Source organism: Phodopus roborovskii, unplaced genomic scaffold, assembly GCF_943737965.1.
Source record: "Phodopus roborovskii unplaced genomic scaffold, PHOROB, whole genome shotgun sequence".
NCBI classification, from domain to species: Eukaryota; Metazoa; Chordata; class Mammalia; order Rodentia; family Cricetidae; genus Phodopus; species Phodopus roborovskii.
The window spans coordinates 225,001-242,586 of record NW_026125554.1 but is presented as its reverse complement, the minus strand read 5'-3'; the positions used below and the strand labels follow the sequence as shown (position 1 = coordinate 242,586).

General features: G+C 40.6%; 1 pseudogene; it reads right to left on the bottom strand.

Moving 5' to 3' along the window:
- Positions 1–272: 272 nt before the first annotated feature.
- Positions 273–1,507, bottom strand: LOC127216576 (zinc finger protein 431-like; annotated as a pseudogene).
- Positions 1,508–17,586: the final 16,079 nt, after the last annotated feature.

The window sequence follows — 17,586 nt, the reverse complement described above, 5'->3', positions numbered from 1 at the left end:
AAATAGATTTTGTTATTCAAATTACTCTGTGCTCCTCTTTGGTGACAATTTGTTTATAATTTCAAAAAAAGACAATATTTGACTTGATGGAATGCTTCTACTCATCCTGTTTGAACACCACTGAGATGGTGCAAAGCTTTACTAAATTTTCTAGATTCATGGTGTTTCTTTACAGGAACAGTTCTTTATGCCTTTGAAGACTGTAACATAAAAAGACATTATCATATTGACATTTTCAGGGTTTCTCTTCACTAACCCTGACCTGCAGTTTTAGTGCATCAGTTACATTCATAGGGTTTTTCTTCAATAGGACTTCACATATTTCATTCACATATTTGGAGGTTTCTGAGACTTGAAAAGGCTTTACCACGTTGAATACAATCATATGGTTTCTCTCTACTGTGACTCTTTTCATGCCTTTGTAGATAAATGATATGTGCAAAGGCTTTACCACATTGATTACATTCATAGGGTTTTACTCCCGTATGAGTAGTTTCATGTATTTTAAGATTACTGCGACTTACAAAGGCTTTGCCACACTGATCACATACATAGGGTTTCTCTCCAGTATGACTCCTTTCATGTGTTTGAAGATTACGACGACTGGCAAAGGCTTTGCCACATTGAGTACATACATAGGGCTTGTCCCCAGTATGAGTTCTTTCATGTGTTTGAAGATTACTGCGACTTGCAAATGTCTTACCACATTGACTGCATTCATAGGGTTTCTCTCCAGTATGGCTTCTGAAATGTTTTTGAAGACGGCAGAATTGTGTAAAGCCTTTCCCACATTGAGTACATTTAAATGGTTTATCTCCAGTATGACTTCTTTTATGTCTTTGTAGATAAATGATATGTGCAAAGGCTTTACCACATTGGTTACATACATAGGGTTTCACTCCTGTATGAGTACTTTCATGTAGTTTAAGATTACTACGACATGCAAAGGCTTTACCACATTGATTACATACATAGGGTTTCTCTCCAGTATGAGTCTTTTCATGATTTCGAAGACTAGTGAAATGTGCAAAAGCTTTACCACATTGATTACATATATAAGGCTTTTCTCCAGTATGAATTCTTTCATGTGTTTGAAGGTTACGGTTACTTATAAAGGCTTTGCCACATTGAGTACATACATAGGGCTTGTCTCCAGTATGAATTCTTTCATGTGTTTGAAGATTACTGCAACTTGCAAATGTTTTACCACATTGACTGCATTCATAGGGTTTTTCTCCAGTATGGCTTCTGAAATGTTTTTGAAGACGGCAGAATTGTGTAAAGCCTTTCCCACACTGAGTACATTTAAATGGTTTATCTCTAGTATGACTCCTTTTATGTCTTTGTAGATACATGATATGTGCAAAGGCTTTACCACATTGACTGCATTCATAGGGCTTCACTTTTGTGTGAGCACTTTCATGTATTTTAAGATTACTACGACATGCAAAGGCTTTACCACATTGATTACATACATAGGGTTTCTCTCCAGTATGAGTCTTTTCATGATTTCGAAGACTAGTGAAATGTGCAAAGGCTTTACCACATTGATTACATCCATATGGTTTCACTCCTGTATGAGTCCTTTCATGTATTTGAAGATTACGGTTACTTACAAAGGCTTTACCACATCTATTACATACATAGGGCTTGTCTCCAGTATGAATTCTTTCATGTGTTTGAAGATTACTGTGACTTGCAAAGGCTTTGCCACATTGATTACATTCATAGGGTTTCTCTCCAGTATGGTTTTTGAAATGTTTTTGAAGACGATTGAATTGTATAAAGCCTTTACCACACTGATTACATTCATATGGTTTATATCCAGTATGACTTTTTTCATGCCTTTGAAGATAAATGATATGTGCAAAGGCTTTACCACATTGATTACATACATAAGGTTTCACTCCTGTATGAGTAGTTTCATGTATTTGAAGATTACTTCGACAGGCAAAAGCTTTACCACAATGATTACATACATAAGGTCTTTCACCAGTATGAGTCTTCTTATGATTTCGAAGACTAGTTAAATGTACAAAGGCTTTACCACATTGATTACATACATACGGTTTCTCTCCAGTATGAATTCTTTCATGTACTTTAAGATTATGGCTACTTGCAAAGGCTTTACCACATTGATTACATTTACATGGTTGCTCATTATTATGAGTTCTATGTACTTGGAAGCAACTGTGATGTGCAAAGTCTTTTCCACATTGATTATATTTATAGGGTTCTATTTCCACATGAGTTCTTTGATGTAATTGTAAAGAAAAATCAAATCTAAAGTCTTCATTATGTTGATTATATTCATAGATATCCTCTTCATTATGTGTTCTTTTGCTTGTTTGAAGATACCCGTGATGGTTAAAGCCTTTAGTAGATGGTTCACATTTATCACTTATATTTTCCAAATGAGTTTTATCACATCTTTGAATAGAACTGGAAGAAATCAGTGTTTTACCACACTGATTGTATGCATAACATTTTTCTATACTGTGAGTCACACTCCATGTGCAAAGTGAACCAATACAGACAGAAGAATTCTCATATTCCTTGTACTCACAAGGCTTTTTTACAGTGTGAGTTTGTGTTCCCAGTGTAGTTGGAAAATTAATTAACTGTAAGTTTGTATCATACCCACTAAGACTATTCATAGTGGGGACTACTACATGTCTTCTAACAGTTGTGGGAGAGAGAGAGGTACATTGCTTCTTTCCATATCCCTTATGTTCACATGGTTTGTATTCAGGGGGACAGATCAAATACCTATTAAAGGAACAAAAACAAACAAAAGGTTTTCACACTGCATTCGCATAGTTTAAGTTTTGTTTTCCATAAAGATATGGTATAAGGATTAAGGTTTTTCCACAACACCCTTCTTGATCTTCAAAAAGTGCTGTCCCCCCCACTAAACTTTGGAAAGTCTCTATAAATATATAAGAAACACTAGATTTATTATGTCAGATAAGCTAGGCCTTTAGCCAAAGATGGATGCCCCAATGTTGCAGAGGAACCTTGGGTGACTGCCTATACAGCCAGCTGTTTCTGTCATTTCTCAAATTTTTTGGAAGTCATTTGCTTGCATTTCCTGTTTACTCAGGTAACACTATTTCCTTCTTGGGTCTCTTTTAGATTTGAAGACTAGACAGTTATAGTTTTCCTTGTTACCAGATTCAGAAAAGGAATTCACTGAGGAGGTGTAAAGTATATAAGGTTGAAAGACATAAAAATATAGTTTTGGTAATGCAAGTTTTAATAGAAAGTGAATTAGGTACAACCTTTTGGAATCACCAAGATAGGAGAGATATGGAGTATTTTCTATGAATTTGTCAATTGTTAATAGACTAGACATTGTTGATATATTTATGGCTTGCATATATTCTATATAATTATTTTACTTATTGTATATAGTTTTTCTGACATTAGTTAGAACTTTTTTAAATTTTTAGACAAAAGGGGAAATGTGGTGATACTTTGTTTATACAAATAAAGCTTTCCTGAAGATCAGAGGGTGGGGCTAGCCACTAGTTAACCATAGAGGTCTGTAGGTCTGTATGGAAGTGATATGGCTAGGTGGGGAGAGGAATATAGGGTGGGAGGAGACAGGAACTTGGCCTTTTTCAGCTGAGACGTTAGAAAGGTAAGAGTTGGCTGTGGCTTGCTCTTTTCTCTCTGATTTTTCAGCATTTGCCCCACATCTGGCTGTGGGTTTTTATTATTAAGATCAATTAGAACTCATGTTACATACACTGGTTTGTGAGAATTTAATAATTATCATAAAGTTGTGACTATTTACAGTGTTGCCTTTTCTGAAAGCTTCAGGGCACATTGAAATTTCTTCAGAAGTACTTATGTATCAGCTTACATATGAAAATTACCTTTCATGTCTTCTAGAACTTTGACAATGTTCTTCAATATTCTGTTCTTCCCATTTGTAGCCTAAAATACAGTACCAGAAAATGTATGTGATATTTTACTAGAAATTATGCAAAATTTAAGTCACTATTTTGTTGAACCTGAGAACTATCCCAGATTTTTTGATTCTTCTTTTCTCACAGCTGAAATCCCAGGAGAGCATCAATAATCAAGAAATGCTTATTCCAGGTTGTGGGACCTCACTAACTCTAGACCAACAGTTGTGGAGCGTGCATGTGACCAAACTAGGCCCTCTGCATGTGTGTGACAGTTGTGTAGTTTGGTCTGTTTGAGGGGCCCCTGGCAGCAGGACCAGGATCTATCTCTGATGCATGAGCTGGATTTTCAGAGCCTATTCCCTATGGATGACTTGCTCAACCTTGATGCAGGGGAGAGGGTCTCAGTCCTGCCTCAACTTAATGTGCCAGGCTTTGTTGATTTCCCATGGGGAGGCCTTACCCTTCCAGAGGAGTGCATGTGTGGTAGGTTTGGGAGGAGTCAGGGTTGGGAGAGCAGGAAGACTGGTAGGAGGGGGATACTGTGGTTGGTATACATAAGGAAAAAAAATTAAAAGAAATGCTATCTCCTTATTGTAAAAAGTGACAAAAACTAGCATTCCTACCTACAGCAGTAAGGTTCCTGCAGGTGTCCAGCATCACATCTTTGTAGAGACTCTTCTGGGAAGAATCCAGCAAAGCCCACTCTTCATGAGTGAAGTTCACATGCACATCTTCATAGGTCACTGTGTCCTAAAGTGTTCCATAGATGGACACAATAGAAATGTTAAGAATGACTGCATTACAAATGTACATCTCATTGATAATACATTTACATGATTTCACATGTTCCATACATTTATTTCATGTTACAGAATTTCAAATGCAGTTACCAAGTCATTTTAGGAGGAAAACGAAAAAAAGGATCGTGCCTACCATTTCTGTGCCCACTGGGAGTGCAAGAGAAATGGCCAACAGAGCAACATTATCGAGTGTAAATCAGCAGAACTGTGTTAAGTTTCTCAACTTTTAAAAAAAAAAAAGAATGAACAAGATGGGAGTGGTGGTGCCCACATTTAATTCTAAAGCTCAGAGGTCAATCTCTGTGATTTTGAGGCCATCCTAATCTATGTAGAAATTTCCAGGACAGAGGTACATAGTGAGACCATATCTCAAACAAACAAACAAAGGTCAGAAACCACTCAGGGGCTCAATAAAAATTCCTCCAAAGCTTAAACATTCAGTCCAGATCTGTATTTGTCTTTCAGAAAATTGGAGTGGCCCAGTTTAAAGTGTAAGAATAATATTTCTATGAATGAATAAAATTTTAATAAGTTATTGACTAACATATCAAAAACTTCTCAAAAACATTAGTGAAAACATTGAATAAAAAATTAGAGTGTAAAGATAGATCAACAGTTAAAATAACGTGTTGCTTTTGCAGACAGCTTCAGTCAATTCCCAGCACTCACTTAGAGGCTCACAACCATTTGTAACTTTAGATTAAGTGAAGACAATATATTCTTCTGACTTCAGTGAACATCAGGTTCACATGTGGCTCATATTTATATATATAGGCAAAAGCCTCCAGCACATTTCTTTTAAAACTTCAAAAAACTTGCAGGTTGGGAGGCAGAGGCAGGTGAATATCTGTGAGTTTGAGACCAGCATGGTCTATACACAGCAAGTTTCAGGACAGCCAAGACCCTACCAAAAAAAAAAAAAGAAAGGTAGGGAGAATGTTGACCACCGTTAATCTATGCAAACTTCACACAAGTTAAAGTTATCTGAGACAAGGAACCTCAACTGAGGACATGCCTACATAAGATCCAGCTGTAGGCAAACCTGTAGGGCATTTTCTTAATTAGTGATTGACAGAGAGGGCCTAGCTCACTGTGGGCAATGCCATCCCTGGGCTGGTGCTTCTGGGTTCTATAAGAAAGTAGGCTGAGCAAGCCTGTAAGCAGTGCCCTCCATGGCCTCTGAATTAGAGTCCTGTCCTGGTTTCCTTTGATGTACAGTGATATAAGTGTGTAAGTTCTTGTCTTCACTTCCTCCAAAGATGAAGAGCCATATGGAAGTGTAAGCCAAATAAAAAGTTTCCATTGCCAGCTTGCTTTTTGGTCATGGTGTTTCATTGCACTAGTAGAAACCTTAAGGACACAATAATTCAGAACTCAGGATTTATATTATGAATACATACCATCTTGGAGAAAAGATGATATCCATTGTCAATGCTGAAAAGTTAAGATGTGAGTAAAGCTCAGCACAAGAGCAATTGCTTGACATGTACAAAAGCCAAATCCATGGCCAAAAATATAAATAAAAATATCAGGATGAAAAATGCTTCTGCTAGGAAAAGCAATTGCTCATATTTTATTTTATATTACTTAGGGATGGTGTCTGTAATGGTGGTGATGGCCTGGCTCTGTGAGAAGGATGTTTGCTCAATTCCAACCACCAGCAAACATATAAAGATGACATAGTGTGGAAAACTTATAAACACTCAAAGCCCAACCCCACAGGATAACTTCATCCAGAAAGGCTCCTCCTAAAGGTCCCATAAGCACCTCAATGGAACACACACACCAGAGACAAAGTCATCCTACTTGGGAGGTTTTTATTTATTTATTTATTATTTTATTTTTTTTTAAGAAACAAAGCTTATTTTTATGGAAGATGGAAGCAAAGTTAAGGTTAATGGTAGTTATCAGAGGGACATTTTGTGTGTGTGTGTGTGTGTTTTGAGACAATGTTTCTCTCTTTTTTTAAATCTTGCTTTTTTTCTCACTTTTTAAAAATTTTTCTTATTTTACATATCAATCCCAGTTTCTTCTCCCTTCTTCCCTCCGTCTCTTCCACCCTCCCAGGTCCCCCACTCTATAGGTAGGGTGACACCTTCCAGGAGGGGTCATCAATATCTGTCAAGTCATTTGGAGTAGGGACTAGGCCCTCCCTGGGAGGTTTTTAATTAAACCTACCACATGCCATGACAGACTCACAGTCAACCCATGATGCAAAATGTGGTCTAACTTCAAAGATTCCCATATTCTGTAACAGTCCTGACACTTTGAGTATTCAAAGTTTCTTTGATACTGAAAGCAATCTCTTGACTATGACATCTTGTAAAATCAAAACACTAATTATAACTACCCAATATGTAATAGCATAGAATACACATTGCTTTTCCAAAGAAATAAGGAAATATTGAACCAAGGCAAGCCTGAACCCCTCCCTGTTGAGCAAACACCAAATCCTGCAGCTCTATATCAGCTCTGCACCTGGGGTTTCAGTTTCAAAGGGCTTAGATGGCTGTATCTCTCTGCAACTTCTCAGACATCTTATTACTCTTTGGCTAATTCCACTCTGTACAAGCATGTATTCATGGAAGAAGTCTCAAAGATTGAGCATCTTAACCCCTTGTGGTCTCAAAATGCAAACAAGACTTCATCATCATGGATTCATGACATGAAAACTCATGTTTTCCTTACTGAGCCACAGCTCAGCCAGACAGATGGCTACAACAGTGCTGAGCTGAAAGTCTAGATGAATTCATAAACTTTAAGTTTTGCTTCTATCTTCTTTCAAGAATAAGTACCACATAGATGATACTAGCACATGGGGTTCTAGCTTTGGATGGACATGGCTCCATTGGAACAGCAGCAGGTTCTGTATGAAGTTCGTTTCTGGGATTAGGAATCACCTTCGTTTTCCTTCCACAGTTAAAAGCTTAGTTGGGTGGGCAATGCCCTTACAACACCCTTTTTATATTTTCAAGGAAGGGCAGGGGTCTTCCCTTTAATGATCCTAATTTCCCTAATAATTGTTACCTCTGTTTCAGCACATTACAACCATCTGAAACTACCCAGTTTTCTGCCCGGCTTGTTGCTCTTTTTCACTATGGACCTGCATGAATCATCAATAATAACTATGACACAGACTGTTTTGTGAAGAAATCAGTATGTTACTCTTGCATTCAAACTTACTCAATTTCATACAAGATGGGCATAATACAGGCAGATGTAGTGGGATATTCACTTTGTCTCCTTCTGTGGCACTGACCACACCCATTGGTGGGTGGAGCCAGGGGCGGAAGTGACCTGGGGAACTAATTCACAGGAGGAGCAGGAGAGTGCTCTCCTGCAAGCTGCACGGGGACAGGAGGACTTCCGGAGGAATTCTTGGAAGCAGGAACCTGTTGGTGTTCACCTGTCTATGTCGTGAGTTATTTCTCCTTGAATAAACATCTGTTCGGCCTAACTGTTTATTCTGATCCTTATTAAACTGAGATAGGTAGACACAATATTAATCAAACAAAATGTCTCAGTGACTGTCCTATTCCTGTGAAGAAACATTACGAAATGTTATGACTCTTACAAAGGAACATCTTGAATCTGGAGCTGTATTATGTGCCAGAGGTTTAGTACACTATCATTATGAAAAGATGCATCAGGGTTGGCATGCACAGGGCTGAGAGTTATATCCTGATACACAGGCAGGAGGCAGAAAAACACTTATCTTGGTGTGGGCTTTTGAAAACTCACAGGAGTAAAGTTTCACCAAAGAATAAGGGATCACACTCCACAGACCTTACGTGCAAGTCTACAGGAGATGTTACATAGACAAATACATATCTCTAATATTTTCTTTATGACAAAAAGATGCTGCCCAGATGTAAGACATCAACTTTGGCTCACTGAAGCACCTGACTATAGATAGCAGAGACCAGCCATTATTGTTTTAACATAAATATGAAATGTGGTGAATATCTCTTCTCTCTATCTAGAAGCCACATGCTGACTTTTAGCTCATACAACAGCTATCAAAGGGCACGAAAGCTGATGGTGTGTTCATAGCTCTGGAGAATATGTTTAAAGGACATCAGAAAACGATTAGTCTAATGGAAGGGGCTCTTGTGAGTCTATTAAGACAGTCTAATATACTCTGAACATTTTAGTCCCTTCAAAACACCAGCCAAGGACCTCCTTTCCTCTCTACATCTGACAGTTGGGATGTAATAGAGAATCCCTGTTGGGATGCCTTAATACTGCCATCTGACATGCCAAATACAGTTGGAAGAAACCAGATCAGTTGTTTCTCCAATCCTTGTATGGTTACTTCTTCAGAGGGTGAGAGAAGAGCAGGAGGTAGAAATTGGCTAGGCTGTTTAGGGCAAAAGCCCTCAAACAAAAGGAATCAGTAGCTTCCTCGACAAAAATCCAGAAGTGTCATTGGAACCCTTAGCAGTTTCATTCTTACCAGAGGTCAATGAAGTCAGAAGTGTTTTGGGAGCTGTGCTGTCTCACCTAAGTTATTCTAGGGACTTTAGGAAGGAGTAAAGTTAAAAGTAGTGATGAAGGCCTGCTAAGACCTGTGGTCAAGAAAACAGAACCTATGGCTGAATGAAGGTCTAAAATTAAATGGAGACAAGTCGATGCTTCCACCCAGAAACCATCCTTCCAAGGCAGAAACACTGACATGAAGCCATACTAATGAAACAGATGCAATAATTCTATGTACCTTGGTATTGTTTACTCAAGTAACCCTAAGCAGGTACTGGTGAGATGGCCCAGCCTTTAAAGTCTAGGCTTACAAACAAAAATTAAACAGGCATACTCCTTTCCATTGCTATTTCTTATTTGACGATAGCACAGACTGCAGGCATCTTAATGAGTTTGAAGGAAAGGGTGCTTTTAAAAAAACCATAGGTCAAATTCAAATAGGGACAACAAAGCAAAAGGAGGCCATGAATTTGAAGACAAGGAAGAGTTTATGTGGTGGAAGCAGGCAAGGAAAGGGAAAGTCCAAGTGATGGAATTATAATCTCAAAAAAATATTTTAAAACACTGAAACAAGCTTTATGGCTCCATGTGCAAAAGGGACTAACAATTTATGTTGGGGCACACCAAGGATAACTCAAACCCTTTCTCTTGGGTGGCACATAGTCAGCCAGAAAAATAACAGGCCAGTTAGGCAAGGCCACGCCAATTTGTCCAGCTCTTCTGTTCTGGTAGGACTTGTCTAACTACAGTAATGATGGGAGATGTCATTCTGTATATGTTTCTCATACTGGTTAATAAATAAAGCACTGTTGGCCAATAGGAAAGGAAGATAGGAGGGACTAGGAGACAAGGAGGAAAGAGGAAGTAGTAAGGAGGAGTCAGGATGGAGAGCCTGTAGAGAACAGAACCACCATTCCTCAGCTCTCGGTAAGACCATGTGGAAATACATAGAAATGGGTTAATAATTAAGACAGAGCTAGCCGATTAGAAACTAGCACCTGGCCAATAGCATTGTATCAAATACAGAGTCTCTGTGCATTATTTGGGGCTGGCGGCGTGGCAGCAGGATAAAACCAGGCGGCGGGCGGAAAAACCCATACTTCTTACACAGTAATATGGCTTTCTAGGAGGAAATTCACTTCTTTATCCAAATTCTTGATTGCCTTGGTCTGTGGACCCCTACATAAACATTTATCAGGTCATCTATCAATCACCTAAAACTGATTACCTAATTGTTCATTGGTAATTTCAACTGCAGACAAAACTGGAATCCTTTATACCTCCTTCCTGGCACTTCTTTCTCTACTGTGACTATACCAGCTTGCAGGTAGGTAATGGACTCAGGTTCTTACACAGGTTCCTCTACATTAGCAAATCCCTAATAAAATCCTGGACTCTACTGATGGGAGATATCATTCTGTAAATATGTTCCTCTTATTGGTTAATAAATCCTGTTGGCCAATAGGAAAGCAAGATAGGTGGGACTAGGAGACAAGGAGGATTCTGGGAGATGTACTAGGGAGATTCAAGATATAGTGACTTGAGAGAAAAGGTCCAGACCCTCTCTCCGGTAAGATAAGATCATGTGGAAATACTTAGATGAATAGAAATGGATTAATATTTAAGCAGAGCTAGCCAATAAGAAACACTAGTAACTGGCCAACAGCTGTATATCTAATAGTGTTTCTGAGTGTTATTTGGGGCTGGCATGGCTGTGGGACCAGGCTGGTGGGGAAAACTCTATGAGGACACTTATTCTTGTGACTTTTTCCTTCTTGCTGACCTGCACACCTGTATTCCCAGTACTGGGTGGCAGAGGCATGTTTAGATATTCAAGGCAATTCTCAACGACACAATGATGGGGAATGTCCTTCTGTATGTTGTGAATGTTTCTCTTACTGGCTGATGAGTAAATGCTGATTGGTCAGTAGACAGACAGGAAGTATAGGTGGGGCTACCAGACTAGGAGAATGCTGGGAAGAGAAAGGGCAGAGGAGCAGTTGTCAGAGAGATGCCATGTAGCTGCCAAGGAAGAAGAGACCCGGGCATCATGGGTAAGCCAAAGCCACATGGAGATATACAGATTCATAGAATGGGTTATTAAGAGAGAGCTAGCCAATAGAAGCCTGAGCCATCAACCAAACAATTCATAATTAATATGAGTCTCTGTGTGTTTATTTGTAACTAAAAAGCTGCAGGACTGGGAGGGACAAAAACTTTCATCAACACAGTATCAGGGAAGTCTGGGTTACATGACATGTTGTTTTTAAAATGAATAATCACTTCAGAAACATTAAAGTTCTTTTTTACTCAGGCTTTTTGAGGCAGGGTTTCTCTGTGTAGCCCTGGCTGCTCTGGAACTCACTCTGTCGAGTAGGCTGGCCTCAAACCCACAGAGATCCATCTGTCTCTGCCTCCCAAATGCTGGGATTAAAAGCACATGCCACCACAACCATGAATAAAGTTCCTAATAACTGGGAGTCATTGGAGAATAGAAGTGGTTTGAATGAGAATGGCCCCCATGTACCCTTATGATTCAATATTTAGTCATCAGAGAGTGTCACTATTTGGGAAGGGTTAGGAGGTGTGGCCTTCTTGGAGTACGTGTGTTCTTATTGGGGAAAGTGTGTCATTGCAGGTAGGCTTTGAGGTTTCAAGAGCCCAAGCATGGCCAAATGGCCTTCCCTCTTGCTGCTTGCAGATCTGAATGTAGAACTCTTAAGTAGTTCTTTATGACCATGTCTGCATGCACACTAGCACACTACCATGTTCCTCACCATTATGACAATGAATTAAACCTCTGAAACTGTATGCCAGCCCCAATTAAAGGCTTTCCTTTACAACAGTTGCCATAGTCATGGTGTCTGTTCACAGCAATGTAACACTTACACAGATACCAACAACTAGTGTTTAAAATAGGTAAAAATAAACTAAAAGAATACCTACCTCTATTGACTGTGCAATAGAGTAGTTATTTCCTGGTAGAGGGAATATCAGAAGTAACTGACTGCATGACCTTCTCTTTGTAATATTTTAGCTGCTGAGAACTGTATATTGACAAGCAAGTCACAACCAATGCCCTGTGTCTCAATCCTCTTACTCACTGAAGTGAGATAACTAGGATTGCACTTACCAACATGAGAGAGTTGCCCAATTGGAAATTTCAGTGGCTTGAGGTAACCGTCCTAATTTGTATACCCACCAATTTGGTTTTCCTTCATTCATGAGTTAACACAGACTGGGAAAATACACAGAAATTCACCCACCCTGTTCAATCAGATTGTTCTTCTAAGACCCCTGCAGCTCACTATCTTAAAATTAAACAACTTATAATCTAGCCATTGCCTAGCCTGTTTACTCTTCCAATGTATACAATGAACTATTCCATCTATTCTGCTCTTAAGAGAGAAGCCATGCTCCACATACACATTCTTTTCCTGTTACTGAAATGAGCCCACTCTGTGACTCAAATGGATACATTTAGTACTAAGTAATGCTACAAACCTTTAATTCAAGAACTGAGGAGTGTATTCAGGGAAACAGCAATGTTATTGGACTGTGGGGCTGCACATTGGGATCAAGGCAACCTTAGGGCACACTCTTACATCCTAATAAAGAAAAATATCTTCAATAATACCAAGTCTCCAGCTCTGGCTGACACTTCAAGTGGAACAGACCAGGAACACATTTGTTAACTTATATACAGCATAGGCATATCCATTCCAAATATGCTGTCCAACTGGAGAAATGCTGCTTACTGTCCTGCTATCATGGTTTCTCAGTTTGCTTCCTTATACAATTCAGAAGCGCTTGCCCAGGGTGGCGGCAACACAGTGGGGTGGGCCCCATTTCCTCAATCATTAAGGAAGAAAATACCCCATAGATTATGCCTGCAGGCCGGTCTAACTCTAGCTGACCAATTCTAACCAGCATACCTGAGTCATCTCTCAAGGCCCACAGACAGATTTTTAAGCAAAGTTCAACTCTCTTAACACTCTTTTCAGCATGTACTTGTGCAAGCAAGCACACACAAAAGATCTAGAAAGTTTGTCATGTTTAGGACTGGCGTTAACAGCAGTTAACACCACTATTGCTCTTGTATAAGACCTGGGTTTGGGGATTTAAGTCTGGCCTTACTGACACACATGACTGGACCACTCTGGCATCTACACGCAAACGTGTTAATGACACAGACTTTACGCCCTGCACAGAATTAACTGCAGGCGGATCCTACACCTGAATGTTTAATGCCAAGTGCAGAACTTCTGGAAGACAGCAGAGAAAGCAGGGCTTTCACTACAGAGACGAAAGCTGCGCGTTCCCCGCACATTGACAACACTATAAGGAACTATCCAGACAGCATACACCATCCCCGTGTTCTGCGCAGCCGCAGATGGGAGTTATTCAGAGGCCCCGAGCTGCTGGGACAGCAGAGACCCCAGAGACCTCACGGGGAGCCGCGTCCGCCGGTTCCCACAGCCCCGGGAGGACCCACACCGGCTCCCGCGGCTTCTCCTCGCGTGGGGATGGCGGCCCCTCGCTCACCATGGCGGGTTCCGAGCTCACGCCGTTGTCCTCACAGCTCCCGGCAGCGGACCACAGCGCAAACACAGAGCAAGAAAAGCTCACTCAGATCCAGGGCAAGGCGCACCGGAAGTGCCCGCCCCATTGTGACTGGCAGTCCATGTGGAGGCTCCGATTGGCTATTGCGGGCGGAATGACAGGAGCTGCTCCCTTAGAGACAGCTGTGGAGCGACACAGCACAGTGGTTCCCAGCCCTGGCTTGCTTGCATCTCAGGCATGGGACTGTCAGACGCGCAGAGTTTGGCGTTGCAGCTGGACTTGTGCCTGGACTGCAAAGTTGTCTCCGCATTATTTTTGCACGCACTGGGCACTTCCCCTTCTTTCTCCTGGGCACAGGGTGTTAGGTCTCAAAGTTGGGATAAATGGCTGAGGTGAGTGTTGAACACATTGAAGCCATTTTATGATAAAGTACCTGAACTCAGCTGTTACCCAGTAGGGCTAGGGTAAGTGTCTGGTCTGGAAAGGCCAACCCTGCCCCTGAACCCTTCGTAGTGCCATGGCAGCCTGCAGAGTGGAGTGACATGCTCCCACCATCCCAGCTAGAAAGTTAAGTGAGGTAGGTGCCTTGAACCTTTGCCGGTACCAGGCACCTGCTGAGTCAGACCTCAACTCTGACCAGCTCTTGGGACTTGCGGACTCATTTCTGGGTCATTAGTCAGGTTTGCTATGACACTGAGAAAGGACAAAGGAAACCTGTCAGTTTCAGTGACAGTCATATCTGAGGCCAGCTGTGGGTAAAATGCTATGATCTTCATTTTTGTAAAAAGAAATTGTGATGTAAAAATGCACCAGAAATATGCAGTCTCTTGAAGAGTAGAAAAGGCCAATCAATGTAATTACAGGATTTATTCAAGTAAACTCTTTGGGGTCAAAGTTAATTTTTTTTTTACTTAATGACTCCGTATTTAATATAGATCCTTGTAATATCCTGACGATTAAGCTATATTTTGCTGCCTGCTTGACATATGAGTCTACACTTATTTTTTATCTCAATTCTGCATCGTTAATGAAAATTAAGTAAGCCACATTAAGAAAAAGTATTTTTACACCATGTTCCTATTGTTACATTTTGTCAGGGTCTCACTCTGCAACCCTCCCTGGTCTTGAACTGACTCTGCAGACCAGACTAGCCTCGAGATTATGAAGGACATATTGCCTCTGCTGTAGAGTGCTAAGCTTAAAGGCCTGCACCATCTGCCTGACTTCTGTTAATTTCACACATTTATGAATGAAATAAGCAGAAGCTTGGTGTGGCACACAGCTATACTCTGTGCTGAGAACACTGGCAGGAGGGTCACTGTGAGGTGTTACTACTGTAGTTTTCTTGTCTGGACAGTTCCCACCACTGCTTCAGCCCCAAATGAACACAGACACTATATTAATTATTTAACTGTTCGCTGATGGCTAAGCTTCTTGTTGGCTAGCTCTGTCTTAGCTATTAACCCATTTCTGTTAATCTATGTATTGCCATGAGGCTGTGGCTTACTGGTAGTCTGGTGATGGGAGATGTCATTCTGTAAATATGTTTCTCATATTGGTTAATGAATAAAGCACTGTTGGCCAATAGGAAAGCAAGATAGATGGGACTAGGAGACTAGGAGGAGAGAGGAAGTAGTAGGGAGGAGAGTCAAGATGGAGGATAGAGAGAAGAACGCCAGCCCCTCTCTCTGGTAAGATGAGACCACGTGGAAGTACTTAGATAAATAGAAATGGGTTAGTAATTAAGACAGAGCTGGCCAATAAGAAACTAGTAACTGGCCAAGAGAATTATATCTAATACAGCATCTCTGTGTATTATTTGGGGCTGGCAAGGCAGTGGGACCAGACCAGCAGGGAAAAAAACTGCTCATAACAGTCTGGCATGTTACTCCTTTGGCTGCATGGTGTCTCCTCTTGGCCCTCTCTGCCCACCTTTCCCAGAATTCTCTTCATCTCCTAGCCCCACCTATCTTCCTGCCTCCATTGGCCAAGCAGTGTTTTAGTCATCAACTGATAAGAGAAACATGTATACAGAAGGACATCCCCCATCGGTGAGATTTAGGCAAGCCTGTGTTATATGAGAGACCTTATTTCAAAAGAGCAAATAACAGAGCATATGCAGCCTCTGGCATCCCAGCTTTTTGGACCATTAGTGTCAGTCTTTGTCCTGGGGTCCACATGGGACTATGGCACCCTGGCCTTTGCCCCCAAGTCCACTATTTGACATCCTGCCTGGAATCTGACAGAGCTGAAGCAGCAGCCAGGAGCAGGGGCAATGGTGTGACACATCCCTGTGCAGCTGCTGTACTGCTATGCTTTATGGGGGGAATTCTATCCTGTGTTCAGTTCGCAGGCCTTCCACTGAGGATTCTTGAAACCAGTGCTAACACTGGACTGGCAGGCTCAGTCTGCCTCACTATGTGATCTCTGGCTCTGTAATCTACTTTCTCAGGGCTCCTCATTTCTACCTGAATTTGGAAAACAGCAGGTGGAGTCATGTGCTGATGCTCATTACAGGAGTGGTTGTACAGTCATTGACAGCCCCTGGATGCATTAGAGGTGCACGTGGTATATTGTCACAACTTATAAAAAATTGCTAAAATGACTGGAAGCAGTAGATGCTGGGTGGTTGAAGATGGCTTTCTTTTCCCAGATGACCCTGGTAGGGTCATATATCTTTACATGCCAGCACACTGAATATCTGGCCATTTTTAAGCTTGTGGTTAATTTATATCATCTTACTTGTGAACATGATGACCAAGACTAAGACTTCTATAGTGACTCTTGCTCTTTTGAGGGTGCATTGAGTGGGTGTTCTTTGACTGCAAAGTTGTCAACATTAGAAAAGTTCAGTAAAACCATCTTCCCATGGTATTGGCTCACCAGCTTGAGAAACCTGCAGTGTCTGCAGAGAAGGCTCAGCTGTCAAGACTGTGCTTCTCTTACAGAAGACTGGATTCTGTTTCCTAACCCACAGGTCAGTTGGCTCTCTTTCCTATAACTCCACCAGACCCAAGTATTGCTGGAGTTTCTCTTGTCCCACCAGGTCCTGCCACCCTCAGCCCCAAATAAACACACAGAGATACTATATTAATTATTAAACTGTTGGCCGATGACTAGAGCTTCTTATTGGCCAGTTCGGTCTTAATTATTAACCCATCTCTACTAATCTATTTATTTCTACATGGCCTTATCTTACCATAGAATGCCTGGCATGTCCTATCCTCCTAGTTTCTACATGACATCTGTTTTCCACACCTCTCTGACTACCTTTCTCAGAATTCTCCTCATCTCCTAGCCGCACATATCTTCCTGTTTCTATTGGCCAAACAGTGTTTTATTCATCAACCAATAAGAGAAACATGTATACAGAAGGCCATGCCCCATCACTCATGCATTTTTTGGTCTCTGAGAGAACTAGGCAAGCATATACATTCATGCAGTCATGCAGAAACAAGAAAATGAAATAAACAAATTAGGCTTAACAAAGAAATTGAAAAAAAAGGGAGAAAAAAATGGGAGAAGGTCCATACAATATTAAAAAGAAGCATGGTATGAACACAATATATTTAATTGAGGTCTAAAAGGCATTTTTTTTTTCTTATTTACCTATCAGTTTGTGATGTATTGTATAGATGTTACATAAAGGGTATAAATGCCAGTTTGTGACATATTGTGTAGATGTTACATAAAGAATATAAATATCAATTTGAGATATATTGTATAGATGTTATATAAAGACTATAAATATCAGTTCTGGAATCTTAGCTGAAAATCTAGTAAAGGATACTGTGAACATAGTTTGCTTGGGAGCAAATGTTACCTGT